Raw genomic sequence first — 24774 nt, forward strand, 5'->3', positions numbered from 1 at the left:
GTGCAGTCTCTTTGCAAACATGATATGATCCCTGAGAAAGAGAGTGTATACGAAGCTGGAGATGGCTCTTGACAAAAGTGGTTTGCTAATAAGCAAGAGTGGGACAGATAGAAATGTAGGCCTTTGCTGGCTGTGGAGGGAAGGCAGGGCTGGATTCCTGACAGAGAACTCTCATGGTCTATGGTGCTTTCCATCAGGACTCGTGCTCAGTTATGTGTTCAGAAGGCTGCTCATGCAGATGGTTGGGGGCATAGATGCTCCAGGCAACTCTGCAATGCTTGGAGGATGGGCATCTTTGTGAATGTACCTTGAATATTGAGTAGATTGGAGGTAGGGCTTGGAGGAAGTCTATGAAGTTTGTCTTAAGAAGTTAGAACTGAATTTTTTTAATACTTTATTATTTTTTAATTTTATTGAAATATAGTTGATTTACAAAGTTGTACTAGTTTCAGATGTACAGCATAATGGTTCAGTTATACATATATATATAAATATATATATATTCTTTTCCATTATAGGTTATTATAAGATATTGAATATAGTTCCCTGTGCTATACAGTAGGTCCTTGTTGATTATCTGTTTTATATATAATAGTGTGTATATTTCAATCTCAAACTCCTAAATTATCCCTAAACCTTAGAACTGAAGGTAATGCACCTGATTCTGGGGTGGTCACAGGTGTGATGGACGTTGGATCCCAGTCCAAATTCTGCAACCTATTCTCCGTGTGAACTTGCAAGTCCCTATATATTCACGGAAGGAAAGGGCTGGCTTAAATGTTCTCCAGAGATTTTTCGGCACTATGATGGAAACTGAACATGCATTATAAAATGGAGATCGTGCCTGAGCCATTTATACAGAATCTCCCAATAGTCACGCAGCTGGAGGAAAATGAAGAAACCTTAAATATTCTACCCAGCCTCCCTGCCTTCTGAGCAAAAGCATTCTTGGAATAACCAACTTCCTGGCCTCTACAAATATAACCCCACAGAGAACCAAGTCTTCAGCCACAAAGAGCTTTACTTCAGGTGTTTAAGACGACCCTGCATTCCCAATAAAAAGGCCCATGCTCTTGGCTCAAAATATCGCTGCAGGTTTTAAGTGACATTTGCATATTGATTTCAAAAGGCCCTGCGGCAACTCTGTAAATGAATTCATTAGAATAACTGAGTCTGGTAGCTCTCCGACCCAGCAGTGACATCACCCCTACAGAGCACAGAGTTGAGCTTATGAACCAATCAAGATAATTGTGCCCTTGATTGGGAAGGATAAGTGTGCTGTTGAAGGCATTTGTCAGCTCTACAGCTGGGACTGTGTGGAGATGCCAGGAGACAGTTTCAGAGAGAAGGCCATGGGGAATTCCCTGGGTTGGGTGTTTGAGCGTTAATACTTCTTTCTCCATGAGGTAGAGGTGGCGGTGGGGCAGAAGCATGCATCCGAGATTGGAAGCCTTGCATCATGAAAGTCAGCATGACCTGCTTTGTAGAGTCTACAGTACTTTTTGTGCTCTGCTTCTTCCTAATCATAGCAGTTACCATTTGCACTTTGTTTTTATCAATATATTAGTCTCCTTTTTTGGAAAGGATTTGTGGTGGCTTGAGTGTACATTCAATTCAATAGGACAGAATAAATAGCTAAGGACACTGGGTCAAAGGAAAAGTAAGCTTAGGGAGTAAGATGAAACCAGAAGTAAAGTTAACACACAAATTATGTAAGCAATTGCAAAAGTGAACCACTCTGAGCTTCCTAGCAGCCAATGTAAGGAAGGGAACACGGTTGGTCCTCGGGTTCACAGTACCCAAAGAATAAGAATGTTCCAACTGGACAATCAATAGATCCTCCTGGTCATTGCCCATGAAACCTGGAGTTCAGGATTTTCATCTTTAAATGACAGGTACCTGGAGATAAAATGTCTGCATTGATCAGAAAGGGCAGTGCCAAATGCTTTGATAATCTAGAAAATGTTATATAGGGCAGATGTTCTTTTTGGTTTAAAAAAAATTGCTTAAACCAGGACTTATGCCTGAGTGTAGGCCCGTTCCACAGCTGCAGAAAGGTGAGCTGAAGGAGACCCCTCGCAGAGCCAAGAGTGTCCTGAAAAAAACTGTTTGGGACAAAGGGGAAAATTTTTTTTTTTAACATCTTTATTGGAGTATAATTGCTTTACAATGGTGTGTTAGTTTCTGCTTTATAACAAAGTGAATCAGCTATATGTATACATATATCCCCATATCTCCTCCCACTTGCATCTCCCTCCCTCCCACCCTCCCTATCCCACCCCTCTAGTTGGTCACAAAGCACCGAGCTGAGCTCCCTGTGCCATGCAGCTGCTTCCCATTAGCTATCTACCTTACATTTGGTAGTGTATATATGCCCATGCCACTCTCTTACTTCGTCCCAGCTTACCCTTCCCCCTCCCCATGTCCTCAAGTCCATTCTCTTGTAAATTAAAGACACTTCTGCATCTTTATTCCTGTCCTGCCCCTAGGTCCTTCAGAACCTTTTTTTTTTTTTTAGGTTCCATATATGTGCATTAGCATATGGTATTTGTTTTTCTCTTTCTGACTTACTTCACTCTGTATAACAGACTCTAGGTCCATCCACCTCACTACAAATAACTCAATTTCGTTTCTTTTTATGGCTGAGTAATGTTCCATTGTATATATGTGCCACATCTTCTTTATCCATTCATCTGTCCATGGACACTTAGGTTGCTTCCATGTCCTGGCTATTGTAAATAGAGCTGCAATGAACATTGTGGTACATGACTCTTTCTGAATTATGGTTTTCTCAGGGTATATGCCCAGTAGTGGGATTGCTGGGTCATATGGTAGTTCTATTTGTAGTTTTTTAAGGACCCTCCATACTGTTCCCCATAGTGGCTGTATCAATTTACATTCTCACCAACAGTGAAAGAGGGTTCCCTACAGAGGGGAAATTAAGTGCCCAGTGTTCTAGGTCTTAGTACTGTGGGTCTTTCACCTTGGCTATGCATCAGAATAACCTTAGAGCTTTTTTTTTTAAAATTTATTTATTTATTTATTTATTTTTGGCTGCGCTGGGTCTTCGTTGCTGTGCACGGGCTTTCTCTAGTTGCCGTGAGCGGCGGCTACTCTTCATTGCGGTGCACGTGCTTCTCATTGTGGTGGCTTCTCTTGTCGCGGAGCACAGGCTCTAGACGTGTGGGCTTCAGTAGTTGTGGCACGTGGGCTCAGCAGTTGTGGCTCACAGGCTTAGTTGCTCCGCAGCATGTGAGATCTTCCCAGACCAGGGCTCAAACCCGTGTCCCCTGCATTGGCAGGCGGATTCTTAACCACTGAGCCACCAGGGAAGCCCCGACCTTGGAGGTCTGAACAACACTGAAGTCCAGTCCTCCAGGGGATTCTAATGTGTCCCCAGAGATGGGGACCACTGCTCGGAGCATGGGGTTGTTTTGGGTGGAAAACCCCAGAGCAGCTTGCTAACCATTCACTGGCCATACCCACAGTTAATAAGCTGTCCTTGCTGGATCTGATTGTGAGTGATGGAAAATCCTGGTGAACACGGAGGAAATATGAACCTGCAGGTAGTGAAGCTGTTGACCTGCTGCATCAGGTTGTGGGAACTTAGCCAATGAGTTTTGGAGGATACCTGCCCACAGGAATACCCGAGCCCTTGCATACAGGACCCTGGTGGGCATTTGTTGTGACTTTGATTTACAGAGGCTGATTAGCCAACCCGGTCCACCGAGGCTAACTGGGTCACAGGACTTGCGTTGCTAAAACTAGGAAAGCCCCAGGCAAACTGGGATGAGTTGGTCACCCCAATGGTTTGGTCTCTTCTCAAGACAGGATCAGAGAGTGGAAAGGGTGAGTCAGGCCTGAAGCCGAGCGGGTTTGACCCTCTGTGGATGTTTATCTGTGTCTTCCTTTCTACCTGGGCTGCCAGATGCAGGGTCCTCTCCCCCCCACCTCTGTTCCCATCTCCCTGAGACATTTCTGTGTCCGTCCCGGATTCCAGCAGGGGCCCAGCCAGAGCTCTGGGGCCTCTGGGGCCTGGGAGGAAGTGGAACTTCCCCAAACTCTGAAGATCTGCTCTGTCAGACGCTGTAGGACCATGGCTTTTCTCCAAAGTCAAGACACAGGGCTTTGACACTCACTGTCTTTTGCCTGGAGCCTTTGTCCTGGAAAGCCAGTGGGCAGCCCCTGGGGTACGAATGAAACAGGCCGGGACCTGGGACCTGGGGCCCTTTGCTGCAATGCTTGCACCTGGACAAACGTCTCCTTCAGCAACAAAATACAAAGAAACTCTAAGGGACTAAAAATAACTGCCCACATGCACAGTTGGGGGCAATTATGGACAACAAGATACAAAAAGACCAAAACCACAACTGCCACTTCTGAAGAGCCAGGAGCAAAAGCAGGGTGTCAGGAGAAAAAGCAGGGTACTGTGCATGCCCCCTGCACACAACACCACCAAAGAGGTGGGCAAACCACCTAAGTCACCCTTCTGGCCCGACCCCTGGACACACCGCTACCCTCACCCCATGTAAGGAACCAGCTTGCCCCTGCCTGAGGAGTGAGCGAGCAACGAAACCTGTTACTTGTTCTCGATCCTTCCTGCTGCAGCAGGGGCCCCAGTAAAGCCTTCCCTGAATTTCTTGTCTGCTCTCTGATCAACTTCTATTGATTAAGGAGGCCAAGAACCGTGGTCAGTAACACAAACGCTTAGATGACACAGGAACCCCACAGGCAAATGGTGCCCTGCTACCAGGGCTGGTTTCAGGGACACTCACTCATTAAGGCCCCTGCCCAGAAGGATCCAGGCTTGGTTTAACAGTTCTGCTGTCATCATCTTGAGCTCCTTAATAATTTTTGAACAAGGGGCCCTGCATTTTACTTTACGCCAGGCCCTGCAAATTCCGCGGCCAGATCTGCCTGCCACCCAGCCCAAAGGCAACCCCTCCACCTTCGTTCCACCCAAACAGATTCACTTATGCTGCTTTTGCCAGGGGTGCCGTTATGGAAAAAACTGAAATTAAAATGGGAAATTTTACCCGAGGGACTCACAACCTGGCTAATTCCTGGCCTAATTCCGGAATCTCTCAATCACATTTCCAAGGGGCACAGCCCCCAAATCTGCATTTTAGGAAAGGTACCTGGGTGATTCTGATGCATGGCGAAGATTGGGCTCCAGTATTTTAGAGCAGGATTTTAAGTCAAAATAAGTAAGGGGGGAAAAAAGAAAGGGAGGGCTTCCTTGGTGGCGCAGTGGTTGAGAGTCCGCCTGCCGATGCAAGGGACACGGGTTCATGCCCCGGTCCGGGAGGATCCCACATGCCGCGGAGCGGCTAAGCCCGTGAGCCATGGCCGCTGAGCCTGCGCGTCCGGAGCCTGTGCTCCGCAACGGGGGAGGCCGCAACCGTGAGAGGCCCGCGTACTGCAAAAACAAAAACAAAAACCAAAAAAAAGAAAGGGAATAAGCTGTGAGAGGTAAGCACTTGTTGGAGTCGCTGAGTCAGGCAGACTTTCAGGCTCCTACACTTATCCATAGTGCCCTCGTTTGGCCCCGACTGTGGGGATGTTTCCCCTTTGTGGGTTTCACTGCCTGAAATAAGAAAAAAGTATCTCTGTTACAATTCTGTGAGCAAGTTCCTTGAGGCCTGGGCCTGCTCTCTGCCCATGTTTTAGCCCCTGCTACCCCTTGTAGCCAAGCCAGGCTGCCCAGCAAGAACCCCCAGATCAGCTCTCTGGAGCCTCACACCCCTGCCTGCACCACTCTCCGGTTTCACGGCTTCCCAAATGCCCTCCTTCTGACCAGCCTCTCCAGCTGCTACACCCCGTGTTTGCTTCTGATTTTGACTGATCTTGGCCCGTGGCCCTTGGCTGACTCCTTCTGGCACTCTCATGGAAGACTCCAGGGCAAACAATTACCTGTCCCCTCCTGGTCTAAGCTGTGTGTCTTTGTGAGAGTGAGAAAACAATGCCCCTAGTCAAGTCTCACATGAGTAAGAAATGTAGCAGATCTGGCTGGCTTCAGGCATGGCTGGATCTACTGACTCTCTCCATCTCTTTGCTTCGACTTCCTCTATGAGTGCTCAGAGTTGTATCTTTCGATTCTAAAGGAAAGGCATGGTGACCAACACTCCTTCCCCCATCACAGGCAGCAGGAGTTTAGTTGGCTCAGTCTGCCTCCTCTGGGGTCTCTCATCATCTGACGTTGACATCCAATGGTGGTGTGCTGGTAGATGTTTAACAACTGGCTCTTGCCAGGGGAGTGGGAAGGATGCCTTGACTTGTAGGATTTGCTGGTTTCTGTGATGTAAATACTATTATGGTGACATATTTCAAGCTACGGATATTATATCTGTCAACACAGAGTTGGGAAGAGATGTACAGTAGAATGCCATCATGTAGTATTGCCAGATACCATATTTGTAAGTAACCTCAGGCACACAGATAATAATAAAATGTGACAAGACAATTAGGAAGGGATGAATTTTGAGTAGCCATTACTTTTTCTTTTAATATAATTCATTTAAGTATAAACTTATATCATTTAAGTTTTAATAATGAATATGCTTAACAAGCAGCTAGCAAGATTCCTGAATTTCTTTTTCTTTTTTTTTTTTTTGCGTTACGCGGGCCTCTCACTGTTGTGGCCTCTCCCGCTGCGGAGCACAGGCTCCGGACCCGCAGGCTCAGTGGCCATGGCTCACGGGCCCAGCCGCTCCACGGCATGTGGGATTCTCCCGGACCGGGGCACGAACCCGTGTCCCCTGCATCGGCAGGTGGACTCTCAGCCACTGCGCCACCAGGGAAGCCCCGTGAATTTTTTTTTTTTAATGTTTTGGCTTGCTCCACACAGCATGCAGGATCTTAGTTCCCTGACCAGGGATCAAATCCACGCCCCCTGCATTGGGGGCTCAGAGTCTTAACTACTGGACCACCAGGGAAGTCCCAAGATTCCTGAAATTTAACCATCGGCTCTCATGAGCTGGTACCAGCGGCTCCAACACATCACTGCTTCTAGAACTGGGCTCAGTGACAAATGGTGAACAACATTCAATTAAGAACATCTGCTAAGGACTCCGGGTGGAAGATGGGTGGCAGGCATGCCTCGGGTTTACCTTTTCTAGAATGTCAGCGATTTTATGAAAAGAACGTTTGTTTTTTTCAATTGCAAAGAACCTAGGATCCCCAAGTGAAATGGCACAATTTTCCCTGGGGAGGAACACGTAGATTTTGTTCCTGTTTATGATGCTTCTGCGGTGGGGTCTGACTGCATCTCATCGGCGTTGCCAAAGTCAGGAAAGAAGGGAGTGGGAGCCACCTGGGGGGGCATTTCTCATTTCTGTGCCAAGGTGCTAACAGATCTGTTAATTCTGCACACCATGGAAAAGCTAACTGCTGGAATGTGGGCATAGGTTGTTTTTCAGGTTCTTTTGCTTGAGTAGAGGGAGTCTTTACGGTCAGAATTTCACAGTTTAATATCTCATTAAGACTTCCTGCATCAGCTTTCCCGTTTCCCTCTTGTTTTCCCTGGTGGAATTTGCCAGCAGCTGAGCAGATCTGGGGGCTGGCTGGTTCTCGAAGGAACCAGGCAACAGCTGCCTCTGTGGAAGCATGACACGTTAACGTGGCTTCCCGGGTGTCAAAAAGTCTCTTAAATAAGGAGCTGTTAGTTCTGGGTCCAATTTGGCTCAGTGGCTGTGGCTTGAGGAATTCCAGGTATTGATTCTGGAGCTGGAGAAGTGTCCCTGGGAACCAGGGTCCAGGGTGGCTCCCCTGCACCCCCACCCCCTCCCCTTTTGCTACACCAGTGATTAGTGCAAGAATCTGTATACAGTAGGTGCTTGTCAAACCTTCATCCCAAATTGATCAGTTGGAGGGTATGAATCACAGTGAAGAGATAATCATTCTTAGCAACAGGTTTAATTTTCACTTCTTTATTGAGTTATAATTTAGATAGAGTAAAATACATACGTCTGAAGTATACAGCTCAAACCTTTTCTGCATATACATATGTAAATATTCATGTGACCGCCATCCTATAAGATGTAGGTAATTTCCTTCACCCTAGAAAGTTCTCTGTGTCCTTTTCCAGTCAATGCCTCCCCCAGAGGCATCCACTATTCTGGTCTTGTCTTAGCTTGGGCTGCCATAGTAAAATACCATAGGCTGGGTGGCTTAAACAACAGAAAGTTACTTTCCCATGGTTCTGGAGGCTGGAAGTCCAAGAGGAAGGTTCCAGTCGATTCAGATGGCTGCCTTCTCACCCTGTTCCAGCATGACCTCGTCTTTGTATCTGGAGATAGTGAGACCTCTGTTATCTCTTCTTAAAAGGACACTAATCTTGTAGGATCAGGGCCCCTCTCTTATGATCTCATTTAACCTTAATTACTTCTGTAGAGGCCCCATCTCCAAATACAGCCACACTGAGGGTTAAGGATTCAGCATAACAATGGGGACAGGGGTGCAAGCATTCAGTCCACACAAATTAGCATTGCTGGCTCTAGAGCTTCAAACAGATGTGATCATACGGTACACGCTCCTCTGTGTCTGGCTGCCTTTGCTCAGTGTAATGTTTTCAAGATTCATCCACGTTGTTGTATGCATCAGTGATTCTTTCCTTTTTATTGCTAAATAGTGTTCCATTGTATGAATAGACCATAATTTGTTTATCCATCCTCCTACTGATGAATGTTAGGATTGTTTCCAGGCTGCCAATAGATATTTATTCTGTGTAGGTCATTACGTTAGCTGCTAGGATGTTAAAAAATGTAAAATATGTCCCTGCCCATCCGGAGCTTATGCTCGGGATCTGCGCTTAAAAAATAGCTAAGAAGGGGCTTCCCTGGTGGCGCAGTGGTTGAGAGTCCGCCTGCCGATGCAGGGGACACGGGTTCATGCCCCGGTCCGGGAGGATGCCGCATGCCGCGGAGCGGCTGGGCCCGCGAGCCATGGCCGCTGAGACTGCGCGTCCGGAGCCTGTGCTCCGCAACGGGAGAGGCCACAACAGTAAAAAAAAAAAAAGCTAAGAACATACCAACCTACCAAACAAAATAAAATATGACCCTGTGACTGACTCAGGGACTTGGAAGGAGGGAGATTTTTAAGGAATGTCAGTAAAGTCTGTTTGTAAATACATGTACTCAGAAGATGAGCCAGCTTAAAAATGTCAGCTGCCAGAGAAATGAAAGCAGCTCCAAGTGAGGTCCAAGCTGGCAGGCCATTAGGCCAGCTGCATAGGTACCTCTGGGAAGCCTCAAAATGCTTCATTGCCTGTGTTACGGGCCGAAGAGCTTCATGAAGTGGGAACAGGGTGAAAACATTCCCCTCGGAACAAAGCTGGCTCCTGCTTTGTTTTTGTGGTTTCCTCCAAGAGGGTGGGAGGGAAACGTTTGTGCTCAGAAGGACAGCTAGGCACCACGTCCATGGTCAAGAAGGGCTCTCCGTGGCCAGGGGTGATTGTTCCAAGTGATGGGAAGGCAGGGTGAGCAAAAGGGTATGGGTCCTGGTCCCAGTGTGGGGTCTAGAGGGTGCACATTCAGCTTCTCTGGCCCAAAGGTGTATTTGGGTGGGTTGGCAGAGGTTTGGCAGCTGTGACAATGTCACACGGGCAGGGATGGGCAGCTGGAATTGACAGCCCCCTCAAGGGACCTGGGGACCTGCCTGGGGTCTGTGAGCAGAGCTGCTAATATCTGTCCGTGAGTCTGAGAGATGAGGTCTTGTGTGTGTCCTCATAGACCTTTAGAAGCTCCCCCACCAAGTTTCGTCTAACGCCCTGGGTCTTGCCTTTCCCTGCCCAGCCATAGAGCAGATGGAGTTAAAGGGACTTCCGAGGTCCCTAAGCTTTCGGAGGTGAAAGGGTGACAGAATGAGTAATTGTGGGAGATTTCAGGAGAGTTACTCAGTGAAATCTCCCAACCATCGTTTTATGACCATGTTGGTGGTAACTATCCATTTCCTATTCATAATATCATATAATATTAGTGTTCTGCTTGCTTGGGGTTTAAACTCTCTTTCTTACATTTGTTTTGATTGAGAGGACAAAAACCATGTTAAAAAATTGGGAAGAAAACAAGAAAGCTTCCTAATAGCCCCTCCTCACAGATATTTTCACGTTGGTCTTACCTTCCGGTTCATTGTTTATGCACCATCTTTTCACAAATTTGCTTAAGCATTTATTTACCTGTGGCTGCAATAGACTTGACAACGATCACACTTAATGGCTGCATGATATTTAGTGTGGATGTGCCATAATCTTCTATTGCTGGACATCTCGGTGTCCAGATTTTGCTATTATCTGCAACTGAGTAATTCCTTTTAAAGAATTTGTACCCAAAGGTGCACTTACCACAGCCCTGAGGGAGGCCCAGGGTGTCATCAGTGTTTCAAGGACAGAAAGACACAGAGGACTTGGAACTGCATTTTTGTGGGTCCAAAGGGAACCAGAACCAGAGCTGTGGTGGTGGTTGGGGGGAACTGTGGAAAGTATGTTTAAAATGTTAAAAAGGCAAGAAAAAAAAGTTATAAAGGCAAAAGAAAGTATAATTCTCCTACAAGTATCTAATGAGTACATGTCAAAGTTTTGTTTTAATTCGTTCATTAGAGAACCAGATGTATAAGACGACCTGATATATGGTTAGTAAAAGAAAAAAATGGGCAGTTAAGATCGCTAAGTTCGATACAACACTGATTATTTTTCTTCGAGGCAATAAAACTACAACCTTTAGTGTTATCTTCTCTATAAACAGAAAGTCATTTTTATCTCTACAGGAAAAAAATCATTTACACCACTTGGATAAAAGCCATTTGTATCTTAATGGTTTTCAACAAGTTAATAGCTAATTTTAGAGACTTGCGAAATATGGAATCAAGAGTAAATAGTAAGTCAAAGTTATTTCCTTCTAGAAGGTCCAATGCCCCTGAGGCAGCCATTCTTTTCTGCATCCTTTTTTGCTTTATTTCTGACTTTTGGAAATTGTTTTTCTTGAAGAGAGAAGTGACCTGGAGAGGGGAGTCCATGGTGATGTTAACTGTCCCCTCCAGCTATTTCAGAGCAGGGCAGCACCGCCAGATTTTTCTCTTGGCTTGAAGCAACAAGGGGTACAGATGGCTGGTGAGGACAAAAAAAGAAGCTTGAATAATTAATGCCCTCCCACTGGGGATGGACATGGAGAGGAGGGCCCAGAGCCTGTGAGAGGGATGGAGTGGAGACCTGGGATTGGACTAGAGACCAGACCACCCCTCACCCCAGAGATTCTTCTGGAAGGCTGCCCAGAAGGGACCTTAAAAGCTCATTTGAACCTGTTCATCTCACACGTTAAGTGATCCCTTCCTTATGGAGTGGAGCTCTGCCTTGGTCCTTTTGATCCATTGACAGTATTGTTCACCATTACCACTGCCACTTTCTTATCCAAAGCATCCCTTAGTCCCCTGAACCTAGAAGCCTAAGTAACCAGCAGTCCTCTGGCTTTGTTCTTTTCCCTCCAGGCCCCTGCATTGCTTCCTCCTCCTGTTCCAGAGCAGAACCCGGCTCTTCCCAGCAGAGCAGAGTGGGGAGCTTCTGATTAAGGAAGAGGACTCCAGCCAAGGCGGGTGGGATGGGAGAGGAGAGGGATGGATTGGGAGTTTAGGATTAGCAGATGCAAATTATTATATATAGAATGGATACACAACAAGGCCCTACTGTAGAGCACAGGGAACTCTAGTCAATATCTTGTGATAAACCATAATGGAAAAGAATAGGAAAAATAATGTATATATATATATATATATATATATATATATATATATATATATATATATAAACTGAGTTATTTTGCTATACAGCAGAAATTAACACAACATTGTAAACCAACTATACTTCAATAAAATTTAAAAAAAAAAGGAAGAGGATGACAGTTCAGATGATGAACTCATCCTAGTATTCTTGGGAACGTCTAGATTGGAAAACTGAATGTCCCATGGCCCAGGAACCCACTCAGCCAGAGGCTACATCGGACAGTTGGTCACCCTAAGTCCAACCCCCTTGTGTTCTGAGCAGCTGTTGGTGCTGCTGTTGCCACCCTTAGTGGCTCTTTTAACTCTTTCCCCTCTGTTCTCCTAGTCTTCATCTCTTGTTATATCTCTGTTAAATACTCTCTCAATTTATGAAGCTGAGGCGATAGCTTAGGACTCGTACAAGTTTCCTGTGGACTTCAGTCTGGAACAGAAATGCATACGAGTTTTACATTTTTGTTTTCTAGCAAGGAGTGTTTGTGGAAGCTTCCAAGAAGACAAACAGAGTGGAATGGGGTGCATGGATCAGAAATGAATCACATCGACTTTTTTCAGTAATGACACAGAGTTGTGGAGTCTTGGGAAAGAAACAACAGAAAGAAAAGGTTTTCTGGTGGAGACCTGTGAGAAGAATAAAGGCTCCTGAATGGAGAACTGGGATTCGGAGAGAAAGCTGGACAGTGGTTGGACTCTTGAAGGACGATAAACTTGCCGTGCTTGTTAATGCCTGACTGCTGTTTACAGCTGGTGCTGTTTACACCTGGTGCTGTTTCCAAATGTTCTCCGTGAGCATCCGTTCTGCTCCAGGGTCCTCAGAAAGACAGGTTAATAGTTGACTGAAGGGAAGGGAGGCAAAGGGGGATTGTGTCAGTGTGTCCACAGCTGAACTCTTCTTAGGGCTGAAGGCACATAAGGGGGTATCATGCCCAGCTCTGAAAATAAAGCGTTATTGGCTCCAGTCAGAAACTGTCACTTTCTGCTGAGATGGAATATATTACTCAGAAGAGAGAAGCACCAAATATTATGCAGTCTGCCTTTGGGGAAAGAAAAAAACACCCACTTCTTATAAAAACACTTTTTTGGGATGAAGGATTTGATTTCAACTGGTGAGTCATCCCTGTGTTTTTTTGTTTTTTTTTTTAACCACTTAGCCAAAAAATGAGGTTTTTAAAAAAGCATTTCTCGAAGCAAAATCTTCCACTGCTTGGGTTTCTCTCATCTGACATGGAAGGCATCCTAAGTGCTTATATCCACAGCGCCAGAAGCTGCCCCAGTTTGCATGAAAGATATTGTAGGACAAGATTTATAACGATCAAGTTTCAGGCTCATTAGGAAAAAGCAACCTCAAGATACTATTTGTGATCTAGAAGTGAGAAATGATCAAGAAACAGAAAATAAAATTTAAAACACAAATTTCAATGAGTGTGTTTGAAAATGACACAGTGAATGTCAGAAGGCAAAGGAGCTGAAGAGGGCTGTGGGCATTGTAGCAGGAAGGACCATATGTCTTGGTCTAGCAAGGACAGTCCTGGTTCATGTTGGAAAAGCACCTACTTTCACTCTCAAGGATGTCTTGCTTTGGACAGTGGGTTATACGCTCGCCCCAGATGTAGTGGTTTGAAAGCATGTCTGCCGATTCTTTGACACTCTTAACCATCAAGAAGTCTGTGTCCCTTCTCCTCGGAAACGGATGGGCTTTTGTGACTGCCTGGGTGAGTGGTACGTGACAGCAGAGAATCCTGTAAGAAGCCTCGCTGCCCTGGATCTGCATGCTGGAGGCACTACATGGAGAGACCAGAGAGCAGAGCCAGAGGTGCCTGAGGAGCCCCCCCTGCTGGGGTCTTCCCTGTCAAGGCACCAGACATGTGAGTGAGGAAGGCTTCGTGATGACCCCAGCCCCCATCCAACTACAGCCACATGAGAGACCCCTAGTAAGAGCTGCGCGGCTGAGCCCAGGCAACTCTAGAACCGTGGGAGAAAAATAACAGATGATGGTGCTCTTTTATGTCAAGAAGTTTGAGGTAGTTTGTGATGCAGCGATAGTAAGCCAGATGCTAATTACAGGTTGGTTAAATACCTTGAGGGCCCCCACTGAGGACTTTTACGTTGCTGACAGTTTTCCATCATGCGCCTTCACTCACTATGCCACGGCTGCCCTGGCCCCCTTTCGTTCCATTCTCCCTAGAGCCACGTTCCTCTTGAGCCAGGACCCACTGTCTAGAATGCTCTCCACTCCTCCCTTCCTCCTCCAGGTCCCAGCTTAAAAACCCCTGCCCGGATCCCTCTAATAAAATCTTAGCTCTCTCATAGCCACTTGGGAGAGATTACATTTTCCAAAAATTGCCCGAGCCACGTTTGTGATCTTACGTGCTGTTCCAAAACCTCATCTTTCCCTTATCAAGAGGCAGGGACTATTTCCTTTCCCCTTGAAGTTGTGCAGGACATTGCGACTGCATGGATGGTACGGCATCCACCCTGCTCTCTCTCAGGACACACACCCTGGGAGCCCAGCCACCACATTGTCGGGAAGCCCAGGTCAGGCGGAGAGGCCACGTGGTGTATTCCATCTGATAGGTCCAGCTGAGGTCCCAGCAGAGAGCCGTCATGAACTGCCAGACAGGCAAGGGGGTTTTCCTTCAAATGATTCCGGCGCCCAGCTTCTATGCCACCCCAGCCAACGCCATCCAGAGCTGGGTGAGCCACCCCTGTCCAGTGATCATCAACATCACACTGTCTGTTGACTTTCAGACTGAGTTTGGGCTGGTTGTTACGCAGCCATAGGTGACCAGAACACCACTGTATTTTTATTTCTTAAAACTCTCCCAATCGTGATTAAACATTTTAAAATGATTTACTGAGTATCTATTTTTCTTCCTAAACTGTAAACTCCATGAGAGCCGGAACCCTAAGTATCTTGTCCATTGTTGTATTTCCAGCACCTGGCAGTACAATAGATGCTCTGTAATATATTTATGGGATGAATGAATGGATACAACAGCCTGAAAATACATGAGGAATGCCACCAAGGTGAAAATGAAAATCAGAACAGTTCCTGAGGATACACAGTTATTTTGGCGATTAGGAAAGTGCAGAAGGATATGCAGCTTATATAGGACAACAACTGTGGAACTTGGATGCTGTTTTGTAATTTTGCATATAACCACCATCCAATCAAATTTGTGTGTACACTAACACACACCATCTCAACAAAAGCCTTTGATAATCTTTTGACACCCTTAAAAGTTAGGTTCAGAGTAGATCCTTGGTTCGTGCAACTTCGTTAATGCATTTATCAAAGATTTAACTATAATCACATACCAAAACAAGTATCGTCTCCCATAGGTGGGAAAGTTGTTGTCAACTTAAACTCCATAGAGGAAGAGCTGTTTGAAGATGAGTATATTCAAGCCAGCAAAGTGTGAGACGTAGGGTGTTGTTGACAAGTGTTACTGCAAAACACTCAGCTATTATTTTTGAGAACACGTGGCAGACTGAGGTCCCAGAAGGGGGAAAAGCTACAATGGTGCCCATGTTTTCAAAAGGGGAGAACTTCTCAGGAAAAGAGAAAAACAGAACAAAACACCAATTTATCCATTTGTGGTCACCAGGCAGAACTCGAGGTCCTGAGCAACCAGCTTGGCTTGAGGGAGATGGATTTGGGACCAGGACCAACTCAGCCTCCAGTGAGAGTGACAGGCTGGGTAAACAATTGCACAGTGATGAATGACTGTATTTGGGCTTCTTGGTTGTTTGACTGCAGGTGAATAAATCAAATGCCTCTTGAAAGAACGGCGCCTGGCCTGAGAAGATTTTATAAACATCTCCTACTTCTGGGGGAGAAATTCATACAACCTTGTGAACTGGACCCACTCAAATGTTGCATAACTTCAACTGGTCATAATTCTGTGTATCCTGGTCAGAGCCCTCTTCCACCCTCTGGTTCAGTTTCTCCAGTGACGGTATCGGCAGTCTCCTTTAAGGTGGAAGAAGGGTGGACATCAATTACCAAGATGGGAAAGGACTCCTCGCCCGCTCTATTAACTGCTGCCACACACACCCTTTTCTTTTTAAACCCAGTATTCTGTCTATTCCATCTGCAGTGCAGTGGACTGAATGTATGTGTCCCCCTACCCCCAATTCATAAGTTGAAATCCTAACCCCCTGTGTGATGGTACTGGGCGGTGGGGCCTTTGAAAGGTGATTAGGGTTAGTGTCCTTATAGAAGGGACTCCTGATTGCTCTGTGCCCTCTTTCTGCCATGTGAGGATACAACAAGGAAACAGCAGTCTACAACTCAGAAGACGGCTCTCATCAGAACCTGACAGTGCTGGCCCCCTGATCTCGGACTTCTAGCCTCCACAACTGTGAGAAATACATTTCTGTAGTTTATCAGCCACCCCCTTTACATTTGGTTATAGCAGCCTGAGTTAAAGCACATACAAAACCTCGGGCTTCCCTGGAGGCGCAGTGGTTAAGAATCCGCCTGCCAATGCAGGAGGCACAGATTTGAACCCTGGCCCGGGAAGATCCCACATGCCGCAGAGCAACTAAGCCCGTGCGCCACAACTACTGAGCCTGCGCTCTAGAGCCTGCGTGCCACAACTACTGAGCCTGTGTGCCTAGAGCCCATGCCTTGCAACAAGAGAAGCCAACGCAATGAGAAACCCGTGCACCACAATGAAGAGTAGCCCCTGCTTACCACAACTAGAGAAAGCCCGTGCACAGCAACGAAGACCCAACGCAGCCAAAAATAAATAAATTAAAAAAATCAAAAAACCATGCACGAAACCTCTGTCTTTGGCAAATGCATCGTGTCCTCTCTTCCCTCTGTAACTTTGCCCTGAAATGCCCTACTGTTTCCCCTCCCATATATCCCATCTAACTAACTTTGACTACTCCCTTCTCTCAGGGGTCAGTTCAGGTGTTGTACTAGAGGGAAGCTGGGGGCACCCATCCAGATCCCTGTGAGCTGGGCAGGTACACCCATCCGCCAGCTGCTCTGAGTGTTAGCTTCTAACAGCTCAAAGCTAGAAGCCAACACTCCAGTGACTGGATGATAAGGAGTACAAAAGTCTGGTGTCTTTGGTTGAAGGAAGGACAACTCTGGTGTAATTCACCCTCCGTCCAGTTACCCTCCAGGACTAGAGGCTAGACTCCAGCAGGAACCCAACTTCTTCCCTTGTTCTAGCTCACTTGCCTCAGTTCTTCACAGGCTTCTTCTGCTCTCCCTCAATAAGTCACTTGTACAAGATTTCTCCTTCCAGACTCTGCTTTGAGGGAACCCCACCCAAGCAGACATCATCTCTTCTGGGAAGACTTTCCCGGACCATTTTCCACCCACACTGATTTAGGGACCCCTCTTTTGTGCACCCACCTCTACCACTGAGCTCCTCGCTAAGTCCTGGAATCACTGATTTACCAGTCAGTCTCCCTCCTAGGCTACTTGACAGCAGAAGCCCTGACCCACTGATCTTTTCCTCCCCAGCACCCAGGGCAGTATCAGTTTGGCCTATAGCTCGTGCTCAGTAAGACGTTAACAAACTGAATCTTGGGGGCCTTTTGGAAAGAGAATGTGCTCATGAAATGAACCGAGGTAAATGGCAAAACCTTATTTTGGCCTCCCATGTTGGAAGAGGGTTCAGAAGAAACCACAGAGATGGTTCTAGAAATAGGATATGGCCTTAGAATGTTGTTAGCACCATTGAAAATGCAATGTCATCTGGGATTTTGGTCAGAAAATAATTATCAAGCCAGCTACTTACAAGGTACAATGGAAGATTTTTTTTAAATGTGATACATGGGCCCTATCTTCAAACAACTCAAAATCCAGTTTGGGAAAGGTTGACTATAAATATATGAAGAGGCAATCCAAGTAGAACATGAACCAACTTCCAGCCCCAGTAAAGAACAGGAAGAAATAGGCTTAAACCATAGTGGGATATTGGGGGAAATATTTGAATCAACTTCCTGACGGTCAGAGCAGCAGAAGTCTCGCCGGCACGGAGAGAGACTCTGTCTTTGGCCAAAGTTGAATCAGGCTCCTCTGAGCTCTTGACTGGCTCCATCTTTGGCCCATGAGCACTGCAGACTCTTGGCACAAATGATTTTGTCCACTTTCTACCCTAAAAGACTTGAACAACACTAACGCCTCAAGCCTGCGTCCCTAGGACAATGGTCCCAGTCCCCTTAAGTTCCTGCCTGAGAAATCTCAACACTGCCAAAAGTATTTCCTGTTTGTTCCAAAAACCTGACTATATGTCCCTGACCTCCCTTTTCTTAGAAGCATTTACTTTGAAGAACTTGCGATTGTAAATCCTTTCTCTGTCCTGTTGTGATGTATCTTCCACAAGCCAGGTCTGTCTTTTTCAAGGACCTGAGAGCCATCACTTGAAATGTAATCACCAAGAAGTGCAGGGCCCTGTCTCCCAGCCTCTATGGGAGGGTGGGAGCCTAACTTCAATAGCAAACACTTAACCCCACATCATATCCTTCAGTACTTTTCCTTTAGCACACCCTAGTGTTTAAAGGCCTCCCATCTTCCGTTTCAGTGGAGTTGAGCTGAAGTCTCTCCCCAGCTGCAGTAGAACAGAATAAAATCTGTCCTACCACCTTTAACTAGTGTCCAGCTTTGTTTCTCTTTGACAACACCCGAGGGAAGCTGTGACTTCAACATTAGTAGAAAGCTTTGAAGAGGAGAGCAATGAATTTCCACTTCAGAGGGTCCTGATTTTGTCCTGCAATGAAGCAGGAGGTGGACAAAGTGACCCTTTCAAGCCCCTCTGCTGGCCAATTTGTCAGATCATTGGGAAGATGTCCCTTAGGAATGCCATGAGTATAAGGACAGGATCAGGCAATGTATTCAGTCCCAAAATAAACAGAGAAGTGATGTCTATAGTAAACAAAAATGAGACTGGTCCTGACTCTGCTTCTCCCTTGCTGGGTGACTTTAGATAGATTACATAACCTCTCTGAACCTCAGTTTCTCCATTCTGTAAAAAGAAGGGGTTGCACTAGATGACGTTTAGGCTCCATTCCTAAACATGATGTTTTGCTCCATTTCTCAGGCAAAATCAATTGATATGTTATGACTTCCAGAGCCCCCAAATTCCTAAATTAACAAGGAAGACCCTCCTGCTAGTTGTCCTTGATGGGTACATTGAAATGCCTGTCATCTGTGTGTTAAGATGGGAGAGGGGCTGTCTACTGCCTGCCAAGAAAGCACTGTCACACCTCTTCCAGGGCCATATGTGGCCAGGATCCCCTGGGAAACGAAAAGCGCACATGGTTGCCAGAGCATCTAACTTTGTGACTCAGAAATTGCCATCTGTGAAACAGCTTTTAATTGAAGCTCCAAGAGGCAGAAGCTGGCTGGAAAAACCTTGCAAGTTGATCCAATAGGATCATCTTCCCTAAAAGAGGTTTTTTATGTTTAATTAGTTGGAAGCCATTTTTTCACAGACGGATTTTTCGGATGTCAGTCCTTTTGGTGCCCTGCCTGTCCACTCCCTCACCCCTACACCCCCTCCCTGTGTTCAAGTCCCACAGATTCTTTAGTTAGTAGCAGCCTCTGATTTTTTTTTTTCCCCTTGAGGCTATATTGACCATCCTATGTGGAATCCAGGGTTATAGAAGGCTTTCCCCACCACTCAGGATACAGATGAGTTATTTCAACCTGGGTGGAGAAGCCAAGTGTAAGCAGGTCTCAGTTTTTGGTAATCCAAGTCAGTTACCCCTATACTCAGGAACCACAAACTCATGGTCAAGTTGGTCTGTACTGAGTCATCAGGCAGGCATGAGCCTGAAAGGCAACACTGACCAAAGGGAAACCCAGTCATTCCAGGGGTGAAGTGTTAACCCTTTGTGCCCCAGGCTAGAGAGGACTTGCCGTGGCCAGGACCAGCTCCATCAGCTGCCGGCAAGAGGTGGGTGAAGGAACCCAGAGTCAGGGGCTTCTTCCGACCTGGGATTTGTACTGCTGCAATCCCCCTTGTGTCCCCAGGGCGTGCAGTGTGAGACTCTGTTATAACAAAATGGGTAGAGTCAGGGAGTGGAGACAGAATTAGAACCGTGGACAGACCTGGCTGCAGCAAGTGAAGATACTGTTCAACGTGCTTCTAGGTTTGCAGCTGGGCAAAATACTCCATTTCAACCCACAGGCAGATAATAGTATCTTCATTTTAACCCTTTTATTATGGAAAATTTCAAAACATACAAAAATGAAGAGAACACTTAAAGAATCTCAGTATACCAGTTACCCAGTTTCAACAATTATTAACTCAAAGCTAAGCTTGTTTCATCTATACTCCACCAACGCCCCAGCCCCACCTCACTCCCCGTATTACAGCCTCACACTTTGTAATCAAGGAAAGCAAGGCTCAAGCACAAATGAAGAAGAATGAATTGGGCCAGTTATTCTCAGTGACTGGAGGGAGGGTGTGGGTGGAGGAGGTATATCACATTCTTTGGGGTGGCATGTGTGTGTTTTGGGAAAAGCAAGAAAATACTGCACTGTTATTATATAATTTTTATTTGGAACATGAAAATATAATACCTATTGTCTTCATAATATAAATTACAGAAAATAAAGCTGAACGAAAGTTTTCTCAAAGCAGGTGGTGGGGACGACATAAAAAATTCTCAGTCTGTGAGATCTCTATATTTATCAGAAAGAGGTTATGGGTCAGAATAGGTCATAAAGTACAGGATTAGAATTTGTCTAAGGTTCATTTCCCCTTTGACCTTCCAGTATTTATAATCCTAATGCCTGGGAATTGGAGGCAATGGCTCCTTCCCTTTATAGCATCTAGCAGAGTTCTGCATAACCAAGAGGCTTCAAAAAATGCTTTGGAGAAGTGGCCTTCCCTACAGTTGTAATTAAAAATAGGACCCAATGGGAGACTGAGAGGAAATTGCTCATAAATATCTTACATATGGCATTTCCAAATTGGAGACATTGCTTGAAAATAAGTAAGGCCTGTAGTTTTCAAACTCTGTTCCTTGGGACCTTATGGCTGCATGAGGGGTTTGGCAAGGATTGATGTGTCTCAATCAACCTTGGAAAAATTAACCCTGTATCACTTTTGTTTTATATTTGGATTTTGCTTTAATTTTTCATTAGATTTTTCATAAAGGGTTCTGCTGATGAAAAACAGTGGCAGTAGTCTCCTGCCACGGGGAGGAGCTGGTGGTGCAGAGAGGGGATGTGACTTGCCCTCACACAACAGGGCAATGGAGTTGCTGGGACCGGGGCCTGGTATCCAAGGATCTATGGGCAGTTGACATGGTTGCTGGATTGGGGGCCACAGAAAGTACCCAAAGTAAGTGGGAAAATCCTTTGGAACGGAAGCACCGCCCACTCAGGCTCTCCTGCCCCTCAACCCCATCAGTCTTAAGGATAATAGAGGAATTTTGCAGGGGATGTTTGGGAAGGTTCCTGCAGAGGAAACCATTGTTCCAGGACATGACATGATTAGAATGCAGCCTGTGGGATTTTCTCTGATGTGCTATAGAACCCTTGAACTGTGGCCCTCATAGCACCCTGGTTGTTTAGCCAAGTCCAAGTCAGAGGTTACAAATGAGTGGTCAGGAGGCTGAACACTACCCCCCAGACATGTTTGGTTTAGCCTTGTTTGAATATACATATATTTTTGATACTGTACCTATTACATATATAAGCCATGAAAGAGGGGACATCACTACAGATCTTACAGTGTTTGAATATTTTTTAAGTCACCAACACTTTTAAATTGGGGGATTAAAAATTCTGAATTTCTGGTGTATCTTCAAAAAAAAAAAAAGAGAGATTTGGCGATGGAATACTGGGCAACACTGGCAACACATTCTTGTCTCAGTCAGCTGGAAGCTGGGGCTTTAAACTGAACATCTTTTCTCTTGTTTGCTTTATTCCCCACTGCTCCCTACTGCCTCACACCCAGCCTGCTACACTAGTTCATTTTATGTCCTGGGCCCTGTAGTAATCTGGATTGGTGACCTAATACTCTGACAAAGGGTTTTAAACAATGATTCTCAAATATTAGCATCTGAATCCCTCCATGGTGCTTGCCTGAGTCACTACCCTTCAGAGATCTTGATTTCAGTGTATTGATGAGGTTCAGGATTTACATTTTAAACCAGCAGCCCAGAGAGTTCTGGTGCAGGTGGTTTTATGGTCACAGTTTAAGCAAAGCTGCTCTGTAACTGAGGTTCTTAATACGGGCTACACGTTTGAATCACCAGGAGGAGACTTTACAATGTATTCAGCTTCTACCTTCAAACAACTGAATCAGAGAACACTAGAGGCCTGGCCCAGATTGGTTAATATTTCTTCATTTATTTTTTAAAATTCCAAAAATACAAAAAATTTGAAAGAAGTGTTCATGGGACTCCTTTACGCCTCTTACCTAAATTACCAACTATTAACATCTTGCTACACCCATACCATATCTCTTATTACACACGCACATACACACACATTCCCTTTTGGCCAAACCATTAAACAGTAGTCTGCACACATTGACACTTCACCCTTAAATGTCCCTTAAGAAAAGGGACATTCTTCTCCACAAACACACTGTATTACCAAGACTGAGATAACCACTGTTTCCTCGAGATGAGATTCGGGTCAAGTACTTCCAGCAAGAACCCCACATAGTGATTTTGTGTGATGTTCTGTACCTCCCATTACATCACATCAGGAGGCCAAAAATGCAACAGTTCATGAACTTTAGTGTGCACCTGGAAGGTTTGTTAAAACCTAGATTGCTGGGCCTGCCCCTGCAGTTTGAGGTCTGTGGTGGGACCTGAGCATTTGCGTTTCTCGTAAGTTTCCTGGTGATGCTGATGCTGCCAGCCCAGGGACCGAACTCAGAGACCCACTGACCTCAAAGCAAGCTATCCCGTCATTGGTGGTAGGCATTCGTACTTGAAAAGTTCCACCAGTTGATTATAAACTACCAGCATCGAGAACCACTGCTAGCCTGGCCCACCACTACTCAAATATTGTCCTCGGAGCACCAACGTCCTCATCTCCCAGGACCTCGTGAGGACTGTGGAATCTCAGGTCCCACCCAGACCTGCCAACCCAGAAGCTACGTGCTAACAACATCTGCACTGACCCATGCGCACATTGAAGTGTGAGCAGCTCTGCTCTAGAGCACCTGGAGGCTTATTCCATGCTTCACCTGGCCGGTCGTGACTTGGCACCCAAGGCTCTGTGGAAGCCCACGATGGGGCATGGGCTGCTGCTTCAAGGTCACAGACCCAGCCCTGGAGGGGGAAGAAGAGAAATAAAACCTACCAGTTGACTCTGGGCCAGCTCTCCCACCCCCGCTTCAGCTTTTAAAGTCTTTTTAAGAAACTACTCACTTCAGTCCCATCTCTAAATTTAGTGCCTTGTCTTACCAGCTCCTCTGGTTGGGCCTCCTCCTCACGCGTGGCTTTGTTGGATCTGACTGTTTCTGAGTGAGCAGCATTTTGCTAAGCCCTGAGGGTATAAAAGTGACTAAAACAAATTCCCACCCTCAGGCATCCTGCATTCTGGTTCCTTCTTTCCCGACTGGCCACCTGCCCAGCAACGTCATGTCCCCAGCGGGGTCCCCGTGCGGTGGCCTGTTGTATCCGTTGCAGGGCTGGGGTGAATGAAGAGCTCCTCTGACCTTCTTTCTCTTTCCAGTTTGGACCTAACTTTTAGAGACTGGGGCTATATGGGGCCATCTATCAGCTATCATCAAATAGTCATTCAGCAAACATTGACACTGGGCCTTTGGTGCTGTGGAGGGGACAGATGTGGTTCCTGGCTTCTGATTACCTACAATATGGAGGAGAAGATGAGGCACTTAAGGAAAAGGAAATAATACCAGGAAGAATGTGTATGGAGACATTTGTGAGATTTCAGACTGGAGAGAAATCACTTCCCACTAAGGGACTAAGGAAGGCTTCGTGGAGGAGGTGACATTTGGGAAGAGGCCGACTTCATCTTCAGGGTCAGATAGAATCATCGGGTGTCTTGGTTTTGCTCTGAGACAGGCCCAGGAGTTGCTTGGATTCAGACCATGTTTACTGCCACGCCACCTTCACACCCCGGTGGCCGAGGAGAAGGCAGTATATTTGCTCATAAAGCGTTTTACAAGCCTGGGCAATGGGGCGTGGATTGTAAAGGGTTCTAACTAATTCCGTGCTGCCGTGGAAATGGCTTCAGCAGGTGGGAGGAGCAGAACCAGCCAGGGAACGTGACGACCGGGGATTGAAAACAGCCATCAGAAGGATCGACCCACACTTTCCGCTCCTGGCAGAGAGCAGGCCTGTCAAGAGTAGCAGCAGTTGGTTGAGGCAGGGGATCTCTGAGGCAAATGTGGGGCTGGCAAGTCATTGTCCTGGGAGAAGTTAAGTTGGGGGATGATCTGAAGGAGAGTGGTGAAGGGGCCGTCTCCCGTCTCCGAGCCCTGGGCAGGCGGGACCATGAGTCAGTTCAGGAGACCCTGCCTTTGCTGGGGGTGGTCGGGGAGGCCTTCAGGGGAAGTGAAACTTACAGCCTGAGTTGGAACTTTCCTGGGAGATGAGGGGTCGTGGGAAAGTACAGAACAGCACACAGGAAGCAGGGAGATGTGCGTGTGGGGCTGTGTCCTATGATGATGAGACCATGGCGGCCCCTGGCCCAGGCCTGGCCCCAGACAGGACCTCGTGGCGGGTCGCATGAATGGCCCCAGCTCTTCCCCTGGCCCTGCATCCACGCGCTCTGCTGAGACACTGTGCTGCCCTCGGCCTCTGACTCAGCCGTGTGACCTACTCTGGCCAATAGATTGAGAAAGAAGAGACAACCTGCAATAAAGGATCAACTCAGCAAGTCTGAGGGGTCCACACTTTCTTTCTGCACATTCCAAAGAAAGTCTGGGCCCTGGGCTGGTTCCTCGTTCCTAGGAGGTAACTTCTAAGCCCCAAGAATATACTGCCTGAAAGAGTGTCTTTGTTTACCTGGAGGCATTGAGCCAGGCCAGATAGTGACACTAACAA

This window comes from Stenella coeruleoalba (assembly GCF_951394435.1).
Source record: "Stenella coeruleoalba genome assembly, chromosome: 5".
Taxonomy (NCBI): Eukaryota; Metazoa; Chordata; class Mammalia; order Artiodactyla; family Delphinidae; genus Stenella; species Stenella coeruleoalba.